The 22,986-nt window shown below is 42.3% G+C and overlaps 1 non-coding gene across 1 annotated transcript; it reads right to left on the reverse strand.

The window, feature by feature from the left end:
* Nucleotides 1-22,515: 22,515 nt before the first annotated feature.
* On the reverse strand, nt 22,516-22,587 carry TRNAE-UUC. The gene has a single exon. It is a non-coding gene; the product is annotated as a tRNA-Glu (tRNA).
* Nucleotides 22,588-22,986: the final 399 nt, after the last annotated feature.

The following is a 22,986-nucleotide window of genomic DNA, read 5'->3' on the forward strand; positions in this document are numbered from 1 at the left end:
AAGGGTGCCATGTTCCAACAGCGGAATGGATGCCTCGAAGTGAAAATAGAACTACGAGATCCGACTAGAACAGGACTGACCTGCCAGCCTCTTATCTGGACATGAGATTTATGACTGTGGTCAAGAATTGCCCTCGCCTTTGTTTTTATCAGCCACATTCCATTAATGCCTCATAATGAAGCTGTGGTCAATAAAAAAACCCAGTTGCTTTTTACATGGACTGCTGCCAAGCCAGGAATCCCCATGAATTTGTACGGTCATTTTTTTTTTTTTTTAAACAAAATACACAGCTGAATAATGATCCTTGCTGAATTTTGTGCTGTGCAGATTATTTTACATCTTGTTTCTTTCATCTCTTAGCTATGACTCTCAACTTTGTGCTTATCTTCTTCATTCAATTCATATGTAAAAATGCTGACTAAGGCAGGGTAAAAGAAGGATGACTGATGGAAAACTTCCTGCTGATGGACACCAGTTATTTGTTTTATTTAATTTATTTTTTTTAGTTCTGTTTCTATTTTTTTATTTTTTTTCATTTTAACATCTTTATTGGAGTATAGTTGCTTTACAATGGTATGTTAGTTTCAGCTTCACAACAAAGTGAATCAGTTATACATATACATATGTTCCCATATCTCTTCCCGCTGGTGTCTCCCTCCCTCCCACCCTCCCTATCCCACCCCTCCAGGTGGTCACAAAGCACCGATCCGATCTCCTTGGGACACCAGTTATTTATCAATCCTCTGTGGATATGGCTATTTAGTCAGCTGCAAAACCATGTCACAATCCTTTTATACCACTCACCTTCCCAACCTTATCTATCGGTGAATCGTGAGATGTTTTGTCTAAGGCTTCACTGAAATCAAGTTACATCGCCTCTGGCATTTTGACCCCTAGAAGTCTGGCACTTACTCAACATCTTGCACGTGGTAGGGTCTCATAAATGTTTGCTGAATTAAATTGGATTCCCTGAATCATCTGCTTAATAACTACCTATTTAAAAACAAAATAAAAAGGAAATGAGGCATGATTAGTTGATGAGATACTTGGTTTCCTAGTGCTCTTTACATTCCTTTTCATTGTTTGAAATCAAAATGTAAGTGTCACACATTACAGAAAAATAAAATGTAGACTATGACTGACAATAACCATTGTGCCATTTATTATCATTATACATATCCATTATTATAATTTTTTACTTTTAAAAAACATAATCACAAAAACATCATTTTTCATTTAATCTAGTCTAGCTACTTTTCTGTTACTGAGGAGAACTCGTTTGTATGGATCTCATTCTTTTCGAAGTGTTTAAATTGTCTGTTTAAATGTTTCGGGTTCTGACATCACAATCATTTGTCTTTACACTATGGAGCTAATTAATTCTTCCTAAAGTATATTCAGCATCTACCATATGCCAGATCTTGGCTCAGAATGACAAGGAACTAAAAAGAAAAAAATGGGCAAGGTCTTGGCTGGTCAGATGCTTGGAATCTGATAGGGGTCATAAAACAAGCACATAATGATGGAACAAGGGCCCATGTGTTAAGGGCTGCAGAGGAGTATGCCACACGCTCAGCTTGAGTTTTCCTGCTGCTCTTAGGACGGCTAAAACTGATGGGCTCTCTGCCTTCAGACAGCTCCTGCACAGGCAGCTGTGCGAAAAGAGGTACTTGATCGAGGTGAGGGTCCCATGCCGCTTCCCTCTATCTGTTGGTTATCAGATCGACACGGTCCTGATCACAGAGACTACAGCAGAGAGAGGAAGAGGAAGAAGCCAGGAAAGCAGAAGCCGGTTGTGGTAAGTAGACTCTCAAGGTGACCTCCCTGAACTTCAACTCTGGCATTCATACCTTTGTATATTCCCCTCTTCTTTTTTTTTTTAAATTTAATTTATTTTATTTTTTAATTTACGTTTGGCTGCGTTGGGTCTTTGGCTTTCTCTAGTTGCGGCGAGCGGGGGCTACTCTTTGTTGCGGTGTGCAGGCTTCTCATCACGTGGCTTCTCTTGTTGCAGAGCACAGGCTCCAGGAGCGCCGGCTTCAGTAGTTGTGGCACGTGGGCTCAGTAGTTGTGGCTCATGGGCTTAGTTGCTCCGCGGCATGTGGGATCTTCCCGGACCAGGGCTCGAACCCGTGTCCCCTGCATTGGCAGGTGGATTCTTAACCACTGCACCACCAGGGAAGTCCCTATTCCCCTCTTCTTGAGTGCAGATGTGGCCTGTGAATTCCTTCTAACCAATAGAGTACATTAAAGGCGATGGAATGTGCATGATTATTGATTTGGTTCCATATATAATCTTAGTGCCATTTTGCTGAATGGCTCTTTTAGCTTTGCGGAAGCAAATAGCCATGTGGGGAACCCCAAGTGCCAAGGACCTGTGAGCAGACTCTAAGAGCTGAGGGTGGCCACTGGCTGACAGTCACCATGAAAATGAAGCCCTGAATGCTACACCCACAAGGAACTGAATTCTGCCACTTGAGTTCTGAGTGAGCTTGGAGCAGACTTTTCTCTAGGCTGGCCTTAGAAGAGAGCATAGCCCTGGCTGATACCTGATGGCAGCCTTCTGAAACCCTAAGCAGAGGGTTCAGTTAAGTAATGGCTGGACTCTTGAACCATAGAAACTGTGAGATAATAAATGTGTCATAGTAAGCAGTTGAATTTGTGGTAATGTCATTAAGCAGCAATAGGTGACTAATATACCACTGGTTGGTCTCTTTTGCCTCCATAAGAACTGCAGGATAAAGAAGAGCCAGAGGGAGGAGGTTGGAAGGGAAACTCAGCAACTTTATGAAGAGAAGGTAGTGACTAGAGAATGGGCTTTTGCTGTGAAGCTCTGCCATGTTCATTCACTCATTCATTCACTTATCCATTCATTTGTTAAAGGATGTTAAATTGGAAGTATGGACAGACACATCAAGATATATGTATCAGTCAGCTTTCAGGGAAGGATATTGTTATAGACTGAATTGTGTCCCCCTAAAATTCATAACTGAAGCTCTAAACTCCAGTACCTCAGGGTGTGATTGTATTTGGAGAGAGGGGCTTTAAAGAGATAATTGAGTTAAATAATGAGCCCATTACGATGGGCCCCAATCAAATCTAACTGGTGTCCTAATAAGAAGAGGAGATTAGGATACACAGAGAGACATCAGAGGCGTGTATGCACAGAGTGGTAACGATGTGAAGAGACAGCAAGAGAGCGGCCTTATGTAAGCCAAGGGGAGAGGCCGCAGGAAAATCAGCCCTGCCGACACTTTGATCTTGGACTTCTAGCCTCCAGAACTGTGAGAAAACAAATTTCTGTTGTTTTATCCACCCAGTCTGTGGTATTTTGTTATGGCTGCCCAAGCAGACTAATACTGATTTAGAAACCACTCTAGATATTTTAAGCACAGAAGGATTTAATACAGATTTCAAAATCACTGGAAGAGCTGGAGTAGCTGGGGTTGGGGCTGCCACCAGAACTAATGTGTTCAAGAATGTACTGCTGCGGGCTTCCCTGGTGGCACAGTGGTTAAGAACCCACCTGCCAAGGCAGGGGACACAGGTTCGAACACTGGTCCGGGAAGATCCCACATGCCGTGGAGCAACTAAGCCTGTGCACCACAACTACTGAGCCTGCGTTCTAGAGCCTGCAAGCCACAACCACTGAGGCCTGCATGCCTAGAGCCTGTGCTCCACAACAAGAGAAGCCACCGCAATGAGAAGCCCGCGTACCGCAACAAAGAGTAGCCCCTGCTCGCCACAACTAGAGAAAGCCTGCGTGCAGCAACGAAGACCCAACACAGGCAAAAAAAAAAAAAAAAAGACCAGTAGGATATTAGAAATGAAAAAAAGAATTATATATAAAAAGCACAAAACCCAAAGAGGTATAGCTCCAATATGAATTATTTGAGTGAAATTGTTTTACACGTATAAATGGCATGCAATATTACCTTTTATGTAAATACTGAGGCAGGTACTGTTCCATCTATATTACCATATCTTATTGTTGCCCTTGAACATTTTTTTTGTTGTTGTTGTTTTTGCGGTACACGGGCCTCTCACTGTTATGGCCTCTCCCATTGCGGAGCACAGGCTGCGGACCCACAGGCTCAGCGGCCATGGCTCACGGGCCCAGCCGCTCCATGGCATGTGGGATCTTCCTGGACTGGGGCACGAACCCGTGTCCGCTGCATCGGCAGGTGGACTCTCAACCACTGCGCCACCAGGGAAGCCCGCCCTTGAACATTTTTATTCATCTTTAATGTAGATTTATGTTCAGCCTGATGAGTCCCTGATTATGACATCCAGTGAGCACGGGGTAATCTTTAATCTCAATAATTCCGTTAATTCTAAGTCTTACCTTAGTTTCTCGGCCTGATTGACTTTCAGTGAATATATCACCGTATTCATTCCACAGTGACTCCCAGTGATCCCCACTGTTGGTATACACGTCCTATCGTAATTACTAAATGGTTAGTAACTGGCTTCTGACCAACAGATTACAACCAAAGTAAAATGGGATGTCACTTCTCAGTTTTATTTATGTTTAGTTTATTTTAAAAAATTTGTTTTATCAAAGTATAGTTGATTTACAATGTTGTGTCAATTTCTGCTGTACAGCAAAGTGATTCAGTTATATATGTGTATATATATATGCATATTCTTTTTCATATTCCTTTCCATTATGGTTTATTACAGGGTATTGAATATAGGTCCCTGTGCTCTACAGTAGGACATGGCTGTTACCTCAGTTTTAAATACAAAAGACCATTACTTCCCTGTGACATTCTCTCTTGTGTTCCCGCCCTTTCTCTTTCCCTTTGTTTCTGTTCTCTTCCTCTGAGCTCTCTCTCTTTTATCCCTGAAACTGGGAAGCAAGCACCAATGTTAAGAGCTACTCTATGGACAGGCTCACGTGAGGCTTCTTAACTGCGTTTAGTAACCTGGCTGCAAGGGAGCTGTAGTTTTTAACTTTCCAGCCTCTGTAGCACAGGAAGGCACGAAGAAGGGTATGGGAAGGGATGCTGAAGCTTATAGACATATCCAGCACCATATGCTAAACAGCAGAGCAAAGCAAGTGCCAAGACATTTGAAGTATAGGGTTGGTCAAAAAGTTTGTTCGGGCTTTTCCATGCCATCTTACGGAAAAACCCGAATGAACTTTTTGGCCAACCCAATAGATCCCTGAAACTGATAACAGAATTAATTAAACTGCTCACTTACCTCAAAGATAGAAAAAGCATGGAAAAGAGAGGACTTTCAAAGAGGATTTCTTAGGAAAAGTTGTGCAGTTTTATCTCCGCCTATCCTAAGCAATAGGGCTGAGCACTTCTCCTGTCACTTCAGGTGAGTAAGAAGGTATTCATTAGGACCACTTAGGGAGTTTGATGTGGATCCCCTGAAATTTGGTCATGGGAGCGTTCCTACTGGACTTTTGTTGGACTTTTGCCTTGGAAAATGTAAAAGATAGAGATGGTTAGGTGAGCTGCTCAGACCTTGGGAGTGAAGGAGAGGTAGTTGATCTGGGCAGCTTGCTCTTCTAGAGTTTGCTGGGGCAGAAAATGTGTGAGTGTTTCAAGAGCTATGGAATGTCACAGGAGAAGTGAATTGGGAGAGTTGAGGGAAGCATTTGAGTTGAATCAGTGTAGAATTAGCTAAGCTGAGGAGGGCAGAGTATGCATTCCAGGGAGAGGGAACAGCATGTGCAAAGCCTTAGAGGCACCAAAGGACCTGGAATGTCCGAGGAAAAGTTCAATGCTCAGTGTGGCTGTGGTATAATTTGGGGGTGCAGGGAGTACAAAAAATTAGCTTGGGAAAATGCCCTAAGTACATGTTGTACTTCCAAGCTTAGCCTTTGTCCTTAAGGAACTAGGCAATTACTGTAGAGGTTTTTTTCCTTTTAAATTGACACACTAATTTTTAGAACATTTCAGATGTGCAGAAAAACAGAGCAGATAGTACAGAGAGTTCCCACATAGCCCCACAGTTTCTTCTATTACTAACATCTCATAATATCATAGTGGCATTTGTTACAATTGACGAATCTTATATTGACATTATTATTAACTAAAGTTCATAGTTTATTCAGGTTTCCTTACTTTATACTTAATGTCCTTTTTTCTGTTCCAGGATCCCATCCAGAACACCACATTACGTTTAATTGTCATGCTTCCTTAGGCTCCTCTTGTCTGTGACAGTTTCTCAGACTTTCTTCTTCTCAGTAACCTTGACAATTTGAGGAGTATTGGTCAGGAATATTATAGGATGCTTTTCAGTTGGAATCTGGCTGTTGTTTTTCTCATGATTACACTGGAATTCTGGGTACTATGGATTTTTCAGTATAATTTGACCTATGTTTTACAAGAGTGATTTGGGGCCAGTGCAAAGGGTGAGTTAGATGGAGTATATTAAACTGGCACCATTCCATTGGCAAGCCTTGCAATGGCTTACCATCACAATTATTATTATTTCAATTTTAATTTTTTAAATTAATGTATAGTTGATTTACAGTGTTGTGTTATTTTCAGGTGTACAGCAAAGTGATTCAGTTATGTATTCTTTTACAGATTCTTTTCCATTATAGGTTACTATAAGATATTGAATATAGTTCCCTATGCTATACAGTAGGTCCTTGTTGCTTATTTTATATATAGTAGTATGTATCTGTTAGTCTCAAACTCCTAATTTATCCTCCCCCCCACTTTCCCCTTAGGTAACCGTAAGCTTGTTTTCAAGGTCTGTGAGTCTATTTCTGTTTTGTAAACGAGTTCATTTGTAACATTTTTTAAAGATTACACATATAAGTGATATCATATGATATTTGTCTTTGTCTGACTTACTTCACTTAGTATGATAATCTCTAGGTCCATTCATGTTGCTACAAATGGCATTATTTCATTCTTTTTTATGGCTGAGTAATATACCATCACAATTATTGAATTAAAAAATCTAGAGAAAGACAAACACTGTATGATTTCAATTATATGTGGAATCTGAAAAACAAAACAAATGAACAAACATAACAAAACAGAAGCAGAGTCATAGATTCAGAGAACAAACAGGTGGTTGCCAGATGGGAGGGGAGTGGAGGAAGGAAAGAAATAGATGGGGAAATTAAGAGGTACAAACTTTCAGTTATAAAATAAATGAGTCATGGGGATAAAATGTGCAGTGTGGGGAATATAGTCAGTAATAATACGATATCTTCGTATGGTGACAGACGGTAACTAGATTTATCACGGTGAACAGTTTGTAATGTACAGAAATATGGAGTCACTATGTCATGCACCAGTAACTAACATAGTGTTATAGGTCAATTATACTTCAAAAACAAACAAACAAAACTCATAGAAAAAGAGATCAGATTCATGGTTACCAGAGGTGGGGGGATGGGGGAGGGAGAATTAGATGAAGGTGGTCAAAAGTTACAAACCTCCAGTTATAAGATAAATAAATACTAAGGATGTATTGTACAACATGATAAATATGATTAACACAGCTGTATGTTACATCTGAAAGTTGTTAAGAGAGTAAATCCTAAAAGTTCTCACCCCAAGGGAAAAATATTTTTTCTTTTTCTTTTCTTTTCATATGAAATGATAGATGTTTACTGAACTTGTTATGGTAATCATTTCATGGTGTATGTGCTTCAAATCTTTATGTTGTGCACCCTAAAACTTATACAATGCTGTATGTCAATTATATCTCAAAAAAACTGGAAGAAAAAAAATCATACTCTTTAATATGACTTACACAGCCCTTTGGGATCTGGACCCAGCCTGCCTTGCTGACCTCATCTCCTGACACTCTCCTCTTTGCTCTTAATGCTTCAACCCCACTGGCTTTTGTTTCCATTTCTTGAAGGTGCAAGATTTGCTACCCTCAGGACATTTGAGTGATTTTTGCTATATAATCCAGGTAGAAGAGGAATTGGGCCTGAATTAGAGGGGAAGGGACAGGTCAGAGAGCATATATGTGGTACAACTGAAAGGATTTAACTGATTGGATGTACGAAATAAAGAAAAGAGAGGATTTGGGCACAGTTCTGAGACTTTGTAGTCTGAACGACTTGATCACTGGACTTGCCCATTCACTGAGAAGGGGAATGCAGGAGCTTGGGCTGGGGGGACATCATGAGATCACGATGATATACCAAGTTTGATTTGCTTGTGGGCCATTAAGATGTTCTTGTCCAGCAGGCGTTGGACATCATGAGTCTTGAGTTCAGGAGGGAGGTTGTGTGGAATAAGAGCAACTGCCAAACAAGAGATTATGGTGGGGACGCTGATTATTAATTCAACTGGGATAAACCCAAGGGACATATCTGCAGTAATTCAAACCCTTGGCAGCAAATAGTTTAATGTGAACTTCAGGTCAGTAGAGAAATGAAATTTATTTTGGAGACTATCAAGCAAAAGGAGGCCAGGACTTTGGGGAGGTTTTTGTGGTCATTCCACTCACCAGGCTTAGGCTAATGACTGCTTCTTTTCTACCGGAATGAGACTTTGGGACTTGAAAAGGCTGCTATATTAACTTATTAATATAGCCTCAGAAAAAGTAGTAGAGAGGTTTGGGGTTTAGACAGTTATATAAGTGGAAAATAGAGTGGTGGACAGGTCAGGTTATGATGAAAGTGCTCCCAGGTATGTCATTATGCCATTATATTTACTGTCTTTGTACTACTATATTTACATTTTATAAAAATTACAAAAGTGATACAGCCATGCTTTGCAGATGCTGTAGATTGGTTCACTTAGTAACCATTGAAACCACTTTCTCCTTTCCTTTACTGTAGAGGCTGGAAAGCAAAATACATAAATTCCAAGATCTCATTAAAACTGGAGGTGGCCACGAAATACAGTCTGGGTTCATGAGGAGTTCCCAGAAGTCCTTGCAGTGGGGTTCCATTTCTGAATAGAAAGGCAAAGATACGTGAGGAGAAGCTTTTTGCCCTTCTGACTTCTAGCCTGGAGCTTAGATACAATGCCTGGAGACAGCAGCCCTTTTGTTACGAAGAGAATGAGAAGTGTAAGCTGAGAATGGTGAAGCCTGATTTCATCGTGACATCCTTTAGCAACTGGGCTGGTTCTGGTCCACCCACTTCTGGATTTTGTGTTATGTGAAAAAAAATCCTTTACTTCTTTACACCAGTAAACTGACTCTCAAACTTAGCTGCCCATTAGAATCACCTGTGGAGGCTTAACTCACCCAATGTTTACATGACCCTTTATACCACCAGTTGGATGGGAATTTCTGGTGATGGGACCTAAGATTCTGTAATATTTAAAATTCCCCAGGGGATTCCAATGTGCAGCCAAGTTTGAGAACCAGTGTTTTTTTTTTTTGTTTTGTTTTTTTGCGATACGCGGGCCTCTCACTGTTGTGGCCTCTCCCGTTGCGGAGCACAGGCTCCGGACGCGCAGGCTCAGCGGCCATGGCTCACGGGCCCAGCCGCTCCGCGGCATGTGGGATCTTCCCGGACAGGGGCACGAACCCGTGTCCCCTGCATCGGCAGGCGGACTCTCAACCACTGTGCCACCAGGGAAGCCCCAGACAGGAAATTTTGAAAGTGGCTCAGCACCATGAGGATTGTGTTTGCCCTAGGGACAGCAGTAGCAATGAAGCTGATTGCAGATGGGGGAATTTATATGCTTCTATTACTTAAATATAGTTTTGACACATGTATTGTAACAATAGCATCCACCTGTGAATAACAACAACAAAACAAAAAAACAGTGGCTTAAAAACACACTGGTTCTGGGCTTCCCTGGTGGCACAGTGGTTGAGAGTCCGCCTGCCAATGCAGGGGACGCGGGTTCGTGCCCCTGTCCGGGAAGATCCCACATGCCGCGGAGCGGCTGGGCCCGTGAGCCATGGCCACTCAACCTGCGCGTCCGGAGCCTGTGCTCCGCAACAGGAGAGGCCACAACAGTGAGGGGCCCAAACTTCCTGTCTGCATGTACCAATGTATATTAGTTTTTTATTATAAAAATCCTCTAGAGGCTGTTCAAGTGGGGCCTGAGAAGTGACATTGCCAGAGAGCCTGGAAAGATCAGGACAGTACTAATGTCAATTAACTTCCTTTCTACATAAACCATTAGAACATCTGCGGAATGTCAATATTTTAGCATCCAAACTACTTCTCCCTTCTAGAAAAACATATTTCATTGATACAGTCTAATCTTCTACTTCAGGTGTTTAAAAATTGCATACAACTTTTTGACCATGATTAATCATTTAACTATGAGACAGAAAATGTTGACAATGATGTCGCTGGGCATCAATGTAAGGCAATCCTTATGTTTTGTGTACTAAAGCCCTCTGAGTTCTCGCCTCAAGTTTCAGTTGTGAGGGTCGGGTCTTTTGAAGAACCATCATCTTTTTTGGTTTATGTTTTTAAGGTGCAAATCACTTTGAGAACCAGGAGAGGTTGAAATTGCCACATGATAACATTTTCAGCAGTCCTGCTACAGTTGATAGCATATCTAAAAAATGTATATAAAAATATTCCTCTGTTGAAAAGACCTAGCTTCAGAGTGAGGACTCCTGCGCCACAGAGTATTAAATGTTGAGACTTTACAACGTGACTTGTAAAATAAACAGTAATTTGTTTCTCACGGGAGGAGGCATTGCATTACAAGTTCTAGAATGAGAAAGCATGGGTTCAAATGCCAACTCTGCAGACTAGAAACAACAAGTTTCAGTGAGAATGTGGAGAAAAGGGAACCCTTGTGCACTGTTGGTGGGAATGTAAATTGGTGCAGCCTCTGTGGAACCAATTAAAAATAGAATATCATATGAGTTCCACTTCTGGGTACTTATCAAAAGGAATGAAAACAGCCCTTTGGATGGATGAATGGATAAAGAAGATGTAGGATATATGTACAATGGAATATTATTTGCCAATAAGAAAGAATGAAATCTTGCCATTTGTGACAACATGGATGGACTTTGAAGGCATTATGCTTAGTGAAATAAGTCAGAGAAAAACAAATACTACATATGCTTTTATTTATACATGGCATCCAAAAAAACCCACACCCTCATGAGGACAGAGGACAGGTTAGTGGTTGCCAGAGGCAAGGTTGGTGTGAGCGAAATGGGCGAAGTGGGTGAAGGGGGTTAAAAAGTACAAACTTCCGGCTATAAAATAAATGTCATGGGGATGTAATGTACAGCATGATGACTATGGTTAATAATACTGTATAGTATATTTGAAAGTTGCCAAGAGAGTAGATCTTAAAAATTCTGATCACAAGAAAAAAAATTTTTGTAACTATGTATGGTGATGCATGTTAACTAGACTTATTGAGGAGATCATTTCACAATATATACAAATATCATATCATTATGTTGTACACCTGAAATAAATATAACGTTATATGTCAATAATATCTTATGTGCCTTGGGGCATATTACTAAATCTCTATGCCTCAGTTTTCTCATCTATAAAATAGTGATATTATTGTGAGGATTAAAGGAGATAATAAATGTAAAACAATTAAAAATATGCCTAGTACATAGTAAATGTCCAATAAATGTTAACTATTATGGTTAGCTGTGATACTTTGAACACTTAATCCTGAATACCTATGCTCTAAAGTGAATTCCCTTTCTGTGGAATTTTTTCCCCAGACCTTCCGTTGGCATGGATTCCTCCCCCCAACAATTTCTACTGAATTTCCCGTTGGGATTTCACCATTAATATTTCATCCTCCTCTTATGGTCTCACTCTACACATTCTTCCTGAGCTCTAGTTATCACCATATGCTGAATGGTTCCCCTATTTGAGGCTCAGTCTAAATTTGTTTTGCATATGCTCCAGACTCCTATGGCCTTTCAGACATTACCACTTGGATGTTCCATAACATTTTATCCCTAAACTGTATTCCCTATTGCAGAGAATGGCACCAAAATTCTCACAAACCCTCCTAATTGCTGAATGTAATCCCCAGCTCCTCTCTTTCACATCCGTCAAACAGTCTATCAACTGTGTCTCTAGTCAACCCACTTCTCTCCATTCTCCTTGCTGCCTCCTAGTTTAGGCCATTGTCTTCTCTGTCAACTACTGCAGTAGCTTCCCATTCTCCTGTCTTCGCTCTGTAGCTTTAATAATACCTCTAAAACGTAAAACTGTCATGCTATCTCTCTGCTTAAAACTCTTCAATGACTCCCTATCATCCTCAGGATAAAATATAAGCTCTTTAACAAAGCTTATAAATTCTGTCATGATCTGGCCAGTGCTTGGCCTTCCAGCCTCGTCTGTCTTTTTTTTTTGGCCACCCCTGGATCTTAGTTCCCCAGCCCGGAATTGAACCCTCACCCTCAGCAGTGAAAGCGCAAAGTCCTAACCACTGGACTGCCAGGGAATTCCCCCAGCCTCATTGCTTGTCCTTCCCTCCTTTACGTTCTAAGGTCCAGACTTACTGAATGAGTCCATTGTGTTCGCTGTCATCTCAGGGCCTTGGCGTTTGCTGCCCCGTCTACTAGTTTCTTCTCCTTGTCCCAGCCTTCGCCCTGCCTCACTTTTTCTGCCTAACTCCTTCTGATCCATCTCAGTTCAAGTACCGTGTCCTCTCAGAAAACGTCTCTTGACTCCCACACTCCACAAGGGCACCTCCTACTTGTTCTACAGAACTTGTTCTTATCATCGCACTTAACCACACTGCACTGTAATTATCTGTTTACTTATCTATAACATCTACTACAGAGAGACACAGATAAACCTTGATAAAGACAAGGTCTGTGTAATCAATCAGTACCTCTATCAGGCACTTCCTCTAAGTCTTCTGGGAATAGCATTTCTTTTCTGATAACTAATTCTCTCATAGTCTCTACAGGGTTTGGTAGGTCTTTACAGGACTTAGATCAAAGGTGATTGCATGCCCCAAATGGGAGCAATCATGGTATAAAGACGGTGATAGGATAATGATAAAGCCGAATAGATGCTGCATTCAAATCTAGGCTCTTCACCTTAATAGAGTATGAACATCTTTGTGGTTTTATCTTTTCATCTGTAAATGTGTATAATAATACCAACTTTATGACGGATGCATCTTGAAGAATGACAGTGAATTATTGTAAATCTAATCAGGTGTTGGTTACAGATGTAGTTTCATTGCTGGAAAAATTTAACACACTTGGTATGCAGCTATTAATCTGAATGTTTTTTTTCTTTATACTTGTTAAGGAAGCCCATCAGAAGCAGTTTGCCTTTAGTTGGCAGGACCAACAATATCCCTTCACTATCCTACTTCAGGGATGTATCAACTCTCCAGCCCTATGTCATAATTTTGTTCCAAGGAAACTTGATTGCCTTTCCATTCTGAATCATCCCAGTTCATCAGATGGATGACATCATGCTGATTTTATCCTGCTTCCTGGTAAGCAGGAAGTAGGAACTACTCTAGATACACTGCAAACACAGATTCAACCACAGGGTGGGAAATAAACACCACAAAAATCCAGGGACTTGCCATCTTGGTAAAATTTCTAGAGGTCCAGCGATCTGGAGCACAGTGAGTTATCTTTACCAAAGCAAAGAAAAAGTTGCTGTATCTGGTCCCTTCCACCACTAAGAAAGAGGTACAATACCTCTAGGGTCTCTTTAGGTTTTGGAGGCAACATGTAACTCATTTGGACATGCAACTCTCACTAATTTACTGAAAAACTCAAAAAGCTGCCAATTTGGAGTGGGACCCCAAAGAAGAGAAGACTCTGCCTCAGATCTAGACTGCCACGCAAACCACTCTACCACCTGGGCTGTATAACACAGCATCCAGTTGTGCTTGAAGTGCCTGTGGCAGGTAGGGACACTTTAGCAGTCTCCTGTGGGTGAATCATAGCCCAGACTGTTAAGATTCTGGAGCAAAGCTTACCATTTTCTGAAGACAGCTATTCTCTGGAGAAACAGTTTCTAGGTTGTAAGTGGGCCTTGGTAGAGACTGAATGCTTGACCACGAGTCAAGTTACCATGCAACCTAAGTTGCCCATCATGAACTGAATGTTGTCTGACCCTCCAGGCCATAAAATTGGGCATTCACAGCAGCATTCCATCATTAAACGGAAATGGTATGTATGAGATCAGGCTCAAGCAAGTTCTGAAGGCACAAATAAGTTGTATAAGAAAATGACACAGATGCCTATGGCCCGTGTTCTTATCACATTGCCTTTTCCCTCTCAACCCAAATCTGTGGCTTCTTGGGGAGTTTCCTATGACAAGTTGGCTGACAAGGAAAAATTCCAAGCCTGGTTTAAAGAGGGGTCTGTACAATATGCTGGTGCTATCCAAAAGTGGATGGTTGCCACACTGTAGGCCTGCCATGATGGATGGCTTCCAAAGGTAGGAGTGAAGGAAAATTCTCCCAGTGGGCAAAAGTATGGATTTATGTTGACTCTGGGGCTAATGGTTTGCTTAGATGGTCAAAACTTAGAAGGATCATGATTGGAGAATTGATGACAAGGTCTGAGGAAGAGGTCTGTGGCTAGAACTCTCTGAATATGAACATAGTGCTAAGATATTCTGTCCCATGTGAATGCTTACCAAACAGAAACCTCATCAGAAGAGGATCTTAATAAGCAGGTGGATGAGATAACATGCCTGTGGACATCTGTTAGCTTCTTTCCTCAGCCACTCCTGTCTTAGTCCAGTGGAAACCAAACAAAGTGGTCCATGGAGGTTATTCATGGACTGAGCAACATGGATTTCCAATCACCACTGGCGAACGTTCAACCTGCTAATAGCAGAGGCCAACACTGAGCATTCATTATGGCACCATTCCCTGGGAGCACCAGTCACATGTGGTAGAAGTTTGATTACAAAATATCACTTCCATCATGGAAGGGACCGAACTTTGCTCTCAGTGAAACAGACACTTACCCTGGCTACAGATTTGCCTTCCCTATTCACAGTGTTTCTACCAAAACCACTATCCAGGGATTTATAGATTGTATTATTCACATGGTATTTCACAAAGCATTGCTTCTGACCAGGGAACTCACTGCAAATGATGTGTGGCAATGGGCTCACATTCATGGAATTCACTGGTCTTGCAACGTTGTCCATCACCTTGAAGGAGCTGCCCTGATAAAGTGGTGGTATGTTCTTTTGAAGGCTTAATTACAGTGCCAGCTGGGTGGAAACATCTTGCAGAGCCGGGGCAATATCCTCCAGGATGTATATATACTCTAAATTAGTGACCAACTTATGTTGCTATTTCTCCTGTAGCCAGTTTTTATGGGTCCAGGAATCAAGCTGTGGAAGTGGGAGAGGTTCCTCTTACTATCATATTTAGAGGTCCACTAGTGAAATTTTTGCTTTCTATTTTTATCATTTTAGGCTCTGCTGGTCTAGAAGTCTTATTTCCCAAGGGAGGAATGTTTCCTTCAGGGAACACCTCAATGGTACCATTAAACTGGAAGTGAAGACTACCACCTGGCCACTTCAAGCTCCTCATGCCAATGAATCAACAGGAAAAGAAGGGGGTTACTAAACTGGCTGGGGATATTTGACCTGACTATTAAGGGGAAATTGGATTTTCCTAGAGAGGAGACTTTAAGAGGCTTGTGTTACCCATTATCAAGGCCAAGCCTGCTGGATTAGACCTGTATTTAATTAGGGTTCTTATTAATGGCAAAGAATAGAATCCCACATCCAAGCAGCTTGAGAAAAACAAGGAATTTACTTAGAAAATTGTCTCCTGGAACTCAAAGACAAGATCTCAGTTGGTCCTCAAGAAAAAAGTGGAACCAGGCTCTCAAATGCTGGAACAGCTCCCCAAATCTCATTTCTGCTTCTCTCTGCACATAAGTTTCATTCCATGTTCTTATTGTAGACTGGTCCTTACTGCTCTTCAGTCCATGTGGCTGAAAACGTGGCTGCTAAGAGCAATAGGTTCACCTCCCTGGAGGGAGACTGATACCTCTTTCCTGTTCCGGTTGCAAACTTCCTGGGGAAGAATTCTGATTAGTCCGGCTTTGTTCAATGTCTGAGGGAGGGGTCATACTGTACTAACATGATGGCTTCCATGAAAACCTCAGGGGGAGAGTTGGTTGGTCAGAAGGTTAGGAACATGTGGGGAGGTGATTATGAGAAAGTCTGTTCCCAGAAGAAAAAGAAGGATGCTGGGCTGACAAGTTGTGAGGGTCTACTACGATGTAGTCCATTGTTCCCCCTAATAATAATAACAAAAGTAAGTGAATAAATAAATAAACAATAACAAATATTTATAGAGCTTACTATGTGCTAGATACCATATGTGTGTGTGTGTGTGTGTGTGTGTGTGTGTGTGTGTATCACAGTCTATAAGGTAAGTTTAATTTGTATCCCCATTTTACAGATGGGAATAAGGAAACTTAAAGAGGATTAAGTAACTAGTCCAAGTAGGTAGTTGAGCTGGAACTTGAACCCAGACTTACTTGTTTCCAAGTGCTGTTCTTGTAACATGACACCCATACCTAGTTCTCCAGGGTCTAGGCACCCAGTCTCACCACAAACCCCACGGTGCTAGCTGGGCACCTGAGAACCTGCATAGGTCCTGAGAGCTACTTTTTCTGGGCTGGATTTTGTCCCTGGGCTCCAGGTGTCTGACTCTGTGGGATCAACTGACCATGAACCTCAGTTTTCTTATAGATAAAAATGTGTTGCTATAAGATTATGGAAACTATATGAGGGCAGATATTTTTGTCTATCATGTTCACTGCTAATCCCCTGGACCCAAAACAGTGCTGGGCACTTGATAACTATTTGTTAAGTGAATGAATGAGACAAAGTGAAACTCACAAGGGTCCTGCTTGAGGAATATGATATTCTTGCTTTTTGGCTAACTATTAGGCTTCTGTGTATGGGGTTAGGCAAGTCACAGGGAGAGAGATGGAGGGGACTTTTAAGAAGCTGTGTATATAAGGAGAGAGAGAGAGGGAGAGAGGAAGAATCCTGTTACAGGAAAATTACAGAGACTGGGGAGGAGAGGAGGGAGAAGACAAATGCAGGTGTTGCATTAAGATTTACTAGTGGTCTGCAAAGTAAATGTTCTGTCTCTGTCCCCATGGAATCTGTGGTGAACACTGTATCACTAACCACTGCTTTAGAGGTGGATTTGTTAAGTATTGGCCTTGAGGTGGGTCCAGGGTGATGTTTGGAGCTGAGCACACACGTGTTATGATTGCATGAGATAAGGTACTTGAATACTCTGGCCCTGCAGCTGGCACATGGAAGTCTCTCAGTAAAAGTCTATTTCCCTATTGACCTCAGCTGACCTCCTGCATCTCCCTGAACACAGCACAGGGCTTGGCATTCAGAGACTTCTCAGAATGTCTGCCTCCCTGCCAAGCGGGTTTTCCAAGGGCTCTGCTTGACAGCATGACAAACCTCTGAGATATGGAGACTTTTGTGCCACTTCACTCTATGCAGAGTTCCCGCATGCCCACTCCCAAAAGAAAACACTCTTTAGCCTGGTTGGGAGACTCCTGGGTAAGCAAGTGATGTAATTTGTTTTCACAAAAACTATAAGAGGCTTTTGAATTAAGCCTTTGCTCAACTGGCTGTTGCCAAAAACGACAGTTGCTTTGTGTCATTGCCTGTTGACAGTGGTCATAGTCACGCATTGTACCTCAAAGTCCAGACCATTCCAGGGTAAAACGCTTGCAAGGAGGCTGAGCCGCACAGAGGTCTAGAGGGATCCCGTTGGGTGCCCAGCCAGAGCTGGCCCCAGGGATTCTACTCCAGGTACGACGGAGTTGGTAGACAAAGGAAATGACAACCCATTCAGGCTCCTGCTGTCCTTGGGCACAAATAGCCTCAGAGTTGTCATAGATATTTTAATCAGGATGTCCCTTTCATTTGAATCAGCGGGATGCAAGTTCTATATTTACTTGTTTGTCCCTTCTACCAGACTGTGTAGGAGGGCAGGAACTCTGACTTGTTCACTGTTATGTGCCTGTGGCTTAGCACAAAACCAGGCACAAAGGACTCATTTGGTGAAAATCTGTGGGATGGAAGAATGAATGTAGCGTCCTCTTTTCAGCCTCTGTTTTCAGGCTCTTTACGCCCTTTCTCTGGCTTGAGTCCCTGCTCTCTGCAGGTGTCTCCTAAGAGCTCACGTCCCTCTGTTTCCTTCTCATCCTGGAAACGGAAGTTCGTTTTGAAGCCTGCTCTATTGTTTGTTCTGCCCGTAATCCCAAGCTGAATGGGACCCATTTGTTGCATGCTTGGCTGGTCTTCACACAGCATGTTTTTGTGATACGTACCATTTCCTTTCAGACCAAGTGTGGCCTGGTATAGTGGCAAGCCCCAGTGCACCTAGGGCTGTTAATGTTCTAAATTTCAGCTCTCCCACTTTCTAATGGTGTCATTCAGGCAAGTTATTGGATTTCACGAAACCTCAGTTTCCTCCATCCATAAAGTTGGTGCAACAAGGTGAAATTCACTGAGATTGGACCCAAAGATTTTTGGATTTTTGTTTTTTTTAACATCTTTATTGGAGTATAATTGCTTTACAATGATGTGTTAGTTTCTGCTTTATAACAAAGTGAATCAGCCATACATATACATATATCCTCATATCTCCTCCCTCTTGTGTCTCCCTCCCACCCTCCCTATCGCTCCCTTCTAGGTGGTCACAAAGCACGGAGCTGATCTCCCTGTGCTATACGGCTGCTTCCCACTAGCGATCTATTTTACATTTGGTAGTGTATATAAGTCCATGCCACTCTCTCACTTCGTCCCAGCTTACCCTTCCCCCTCCCCGTGTCCTCAAATCCATTCTCTATGTCTGCATCTTTATACCTGTCCTGCCCCTATAAGTTGAGATTGAAAAAGAACTGTGATTTAAAATTCACAAGCAGTTTTGTCTCCTAAAGAGGAAAAGTTTAGGAAGTGCATCCTATGGGCCAAGCAAATGTAGAGCAAAGATCTTACTCTGGAATGGGGAGGGTCTGATATTCTGTGGCTCCAATAACCTAAAATGGTTAGTAAAATTGTGTCAAACATTTTCATTGTATTAGACAGAGTTAATCTCTCCAAAGGGTTTCTTTTGGAGCAGTGTTTATTTCCTTAGTGTCTATTTAGACTGCCATCTGCCTGTTTATTATTGCTTTTAGAAAATGGATGAGCCATTTTCAACTAGTAAATAGTAGAAACTCGGTTGCTCAGACATTGAGGATGTCTGGAAGGCTGTATCACCCTGGTCATAAACCCTTGTCAGAGGAGAGAATGTGAAAAAAAACTTAACTGGGTTTTATGGGGCTCAAGATTGTCTAGCCTGTAGTGTCATATACATGGTATTCTATGGTCAGAATGCTTTTTCTAACATCATTTAGAAGTTGGAGTTTTCCCTGAAATGGACATTTCAATTCTCTGGCCTCCTGGAATAAGATCAATCCTAAAGCATGAAATAAAGACAAAGGGGATGGGCCTTGGATTGGAGTGTGGGGAAATAACCACATCTTTTATCTGGATTGTAAGGAGTTGGGGAATGAAGAGTATCACCGTTGTGGGAAGCAGGCTGGCCCTTGCCCCATGGCAGCAGTAGAGCAGTAGGGTATAGAAGTCCAGTGTGGAGCCTGGGAAATTGGAGCAAAAATATTGGGTTTTAAGTTTCTCTTTGTTGTAATTCTCTTCTCTCTAAGTCTGTGTTATCACAACGAGAAAATAGGGGAAGGGTCTGTATAGCTTATGCTGGGGCAGAGCAGTGACTGGGCTTAGGAAAGTTGTATCTTGAGGGAGGCAGATGTTCAGACCCAGGATCCTCCATGTGGGGCTAGGCAAAGTACGGGAGAGGTGGAAAGTACAGGAGAAATGGGTGAGCCACATAGGCATTCCCAGGGGAACTTGGTAAAAGCTTGGATTTCTTGAAGACAAGTGGGATGGGGCTTAAGCTACAGTGCCTGGGGCATTAAGCAGAAGCAGGAGTTTACAAACTGAAAATTTGACATGTCTGAGTTACATCAGGATACTAAAATCTACGTCATCCTGTGGTAAAGGACTTGCTGTTACAGTCAGGTTTTATTAACTGCGCTACTATCATTACTAGTGTAAGTTGAGCTGATCGACTTCTAAGATGCCTTCTTGCTCAGCAGTTCTTCGAGTCTGTGGGGTGTGGAAGCACCCGTGGAGTCAGCCTGGCTTGAGTGTCCATTGGTTCTCCCCACTGCATTCTCCTCCTTCACTGTCCTGATTCTGTTCAGCTGGCATAGAGTATGGGGCAATGCTGGAATGTTTCAGAACATGTAGCCAGGGCAATGTTGTAATTCATTACGAGTCATTCTTAAGGGGAGAGAAGCTTGTACTTCAGATATTTGGTCACATTCTTGGAAATTATGGTTCTGAGGTCTCTCTGGTTGCAGGAGGGCCAATTCCCATTCATCTTGTGACATGCTGAGATATTGTTTAGGCATTTCTTAAAAGCAGAGGAGATATTTCAGGAGGAGCACAAACAAAACCTCCATTTCAAGATAGCACCAAAAAATAAATCTTTCTTAAAATTTACACATGAGCACTTCAAGCCCTGCTATGGGACAAGGCCAAAGAGTCATGTGGCAGGCAGGCTGTGTTCTCCAGAGATGGCCACAATACCATGTCTCCTCCCCCATGCTGTTCCCATGATGATACTTTGACATTCCTCCTTTTGAGAGACGGGATCTATGTTCCATCTTCTTGAATCTGGACAGGCTTGTGACTTTGTGGGGAAGTAATGTTATGTGACTGAGCCCAGGTCATAAAAAGTGATACAATTTCTGGCTGGTCCTTGTGGGATGCTCAGTCCTGGAACCTATATTAGATACCTGTTGCTGTGTAAAATATCACCCCCAAACTTAGCAGTTTAAAACAACACACATTTATTATCTCTGTTTCTCTGAGTAAGGAATTTGACCACAGCTTGGCTTGCTCCTCTGCTGCAGGATCTCTCCCAAGGCTACAGTCAAGGTTTCAACCAGGGCTGGGGTCTCATCTGAAGGTGAAAATGAGGAAGGATCCACTTCCAAGGTCATTTATATGGTTGTTGGCAGGATTCAGTTCTTTGAGGATCATCGGATTGAAGTCTGTGATTCCTCACTGGCTGTTGGCCAGGATAACCCTCAATTCCTTGCCATGTGGGCCTCTTCAACATGGCAGCTTTCTTCATCAAAGCCAGCAAGAGAGAGAGAATCTGATTCTCAATCTTCTGTAACTTAATCACGGATGGAATGTTCCATCAATGTACCATATTCTGTTGGCTAGAAGGAAGTTACTCAAGGGGATGAGATTACACAAGGTTGTGAATACCAGGAGGTAGGGATCATTGGGGGTCACCTTAGGACCTCTTACCATAAAACCTAACCACCATGCTATGAGAAATCCCAGATGGAGAGGCCACATGTAGATGTTCCAGTGTTACAGACATGAGTGAAAGAGCCTTCAGATAATTCTAATACCTAGTCATTGAGTAACCTTCCAGTCTTTCAGACTTCCCAGCTGAGGTTCCAGACATTGTGGAACAAATACAAACTGTCCTTGCTATGCCCTTTCTGAATTCTTGACCCATATAATCCTTGAGAATAATAAACTGGTTGTTGTTTTACACCACTAGGTAGTAACTAGAACAAACCACATATCTTGAAGCTTTATTGCTTACCTGGTCACCTGGTTTGATCATATGAGATACTGTTGCACATTTTTTTGGAACTAGATTGATATCACATTTCAACCCAAAGTTTGCAACCTGAGAATATTCTAAGAGTTCATGCAGGATTGAAAAACCTTGAACGATTCTATGAAAGTGTCATAGGCACTACTTACTTTTTGGCTCATTTAAAAAAAGTAGCACCCTACTCTTGGTGTCTTTCCTGTATCAGCAGTTTGTAAACTGTCTTCACAAGGGGCACAAGACAAATCCAATTTTCCCAGGCTCAGTTCTGGGATTCAGCTGAGCTTTCATGGCCACGGGCACACTCCTGAATCAGACAGGATGTTCTAAACTTTCTTATCAGTCCATTTTGAACGGGACAATCATAGCGCTTGGTCAGGCATGAACTATGCATCAGAGTAGTTCTGCATACTTCTTGTTTACACATGTATATTGAGGTGGAAAAAATTTGAATTACTTTAACATCTGGCACTTGAATTCCTCTATGGGAGGGAAGTAACTTTGAGAAAAGAATTTGGTGAAGAAGCAGTGGGTGTGCAAGAATATGCCCCAACTGACCTCCTACGCCAGCTTCTCTGGGTGAGACAGGGAAGGGAATTTGTTTCTGACTTTGGAGAGATGGCAGGAAGAGGAAAGAGCAGAGGACAGAGTGGGGAGAAGGAAGACAGAGAAACCAGAGGAGTATGTGAGGGTGGGTGCAGTGTGGGAAGCTGTGGTATTGGGGCTAATAGAGAAAACCATCATCAGGGGGTGGCTGCAGGGCCTGAGGACAGCAGGAATGTGCAATGAGGATTCCTAGGCGGTCTGTTGTACAGTGAGTGATGGGACTCCCTCCCTGTGACTCCCCCTCAACATTTGAAGCAAATATTAATTTTTTGGCTGTGCCACATGGCTTGCAGGATCTTACTTCCCCAACCAGGGGTTGAACCTGGGCCACGGCAGTGAAAGCGCCGAGTCCTAACCACTGGACCACCAGGGAATTCCCAAACAAATATTAACCTTATGTATGGTACATATGAATTTTTTTCCATGAAAGGGCTAAATTTTGTGCCTAGATTGATATGGTGCTAAACAAAGCCTGTACTCAAAGAACATTACCCTGAGGAAGCAGGACATGAGAATCTATGTGTCCTGAGCATTTACAGAAATCCTAGAGAAAGCTTCGACTTCCAAAGACCCTGGTGGTGTGTATTTTGAGCAAAGGTTGCCTAATCTTCATGATGCAAGGAGGTCCCAGCTGATGTGAGGGACTACCTGAACATCTATATGTGTCAGGCCCTGTCTGGTTCCTGGCCCCTATGTCTTTCCTCAGTTTTCTACCCTTTCTTTTTCCTTGGCCTATGTATGTGAGCCCCTGACCTGCACTTATAGGCCCAAG

Source organism: Monodon monoceros, unplaced genomic scaffold (assembly GCF_005190385.1).
Source record: "Monodon monoceros isolate NGI ecotype Baffin Bay Population unplaced genomic scaffold, NGI_Narwhal_1 Super_Scaffold_7, whole genome shotgun sequence".
In the NCBI taxonomy this organism is placed as follows: domain Eukaryota; kingdom Metazoa; phylum Chordata; class Mammalia; order Artiodactyla; family Monodontidae; genus Monodon; species Monodon monoceros.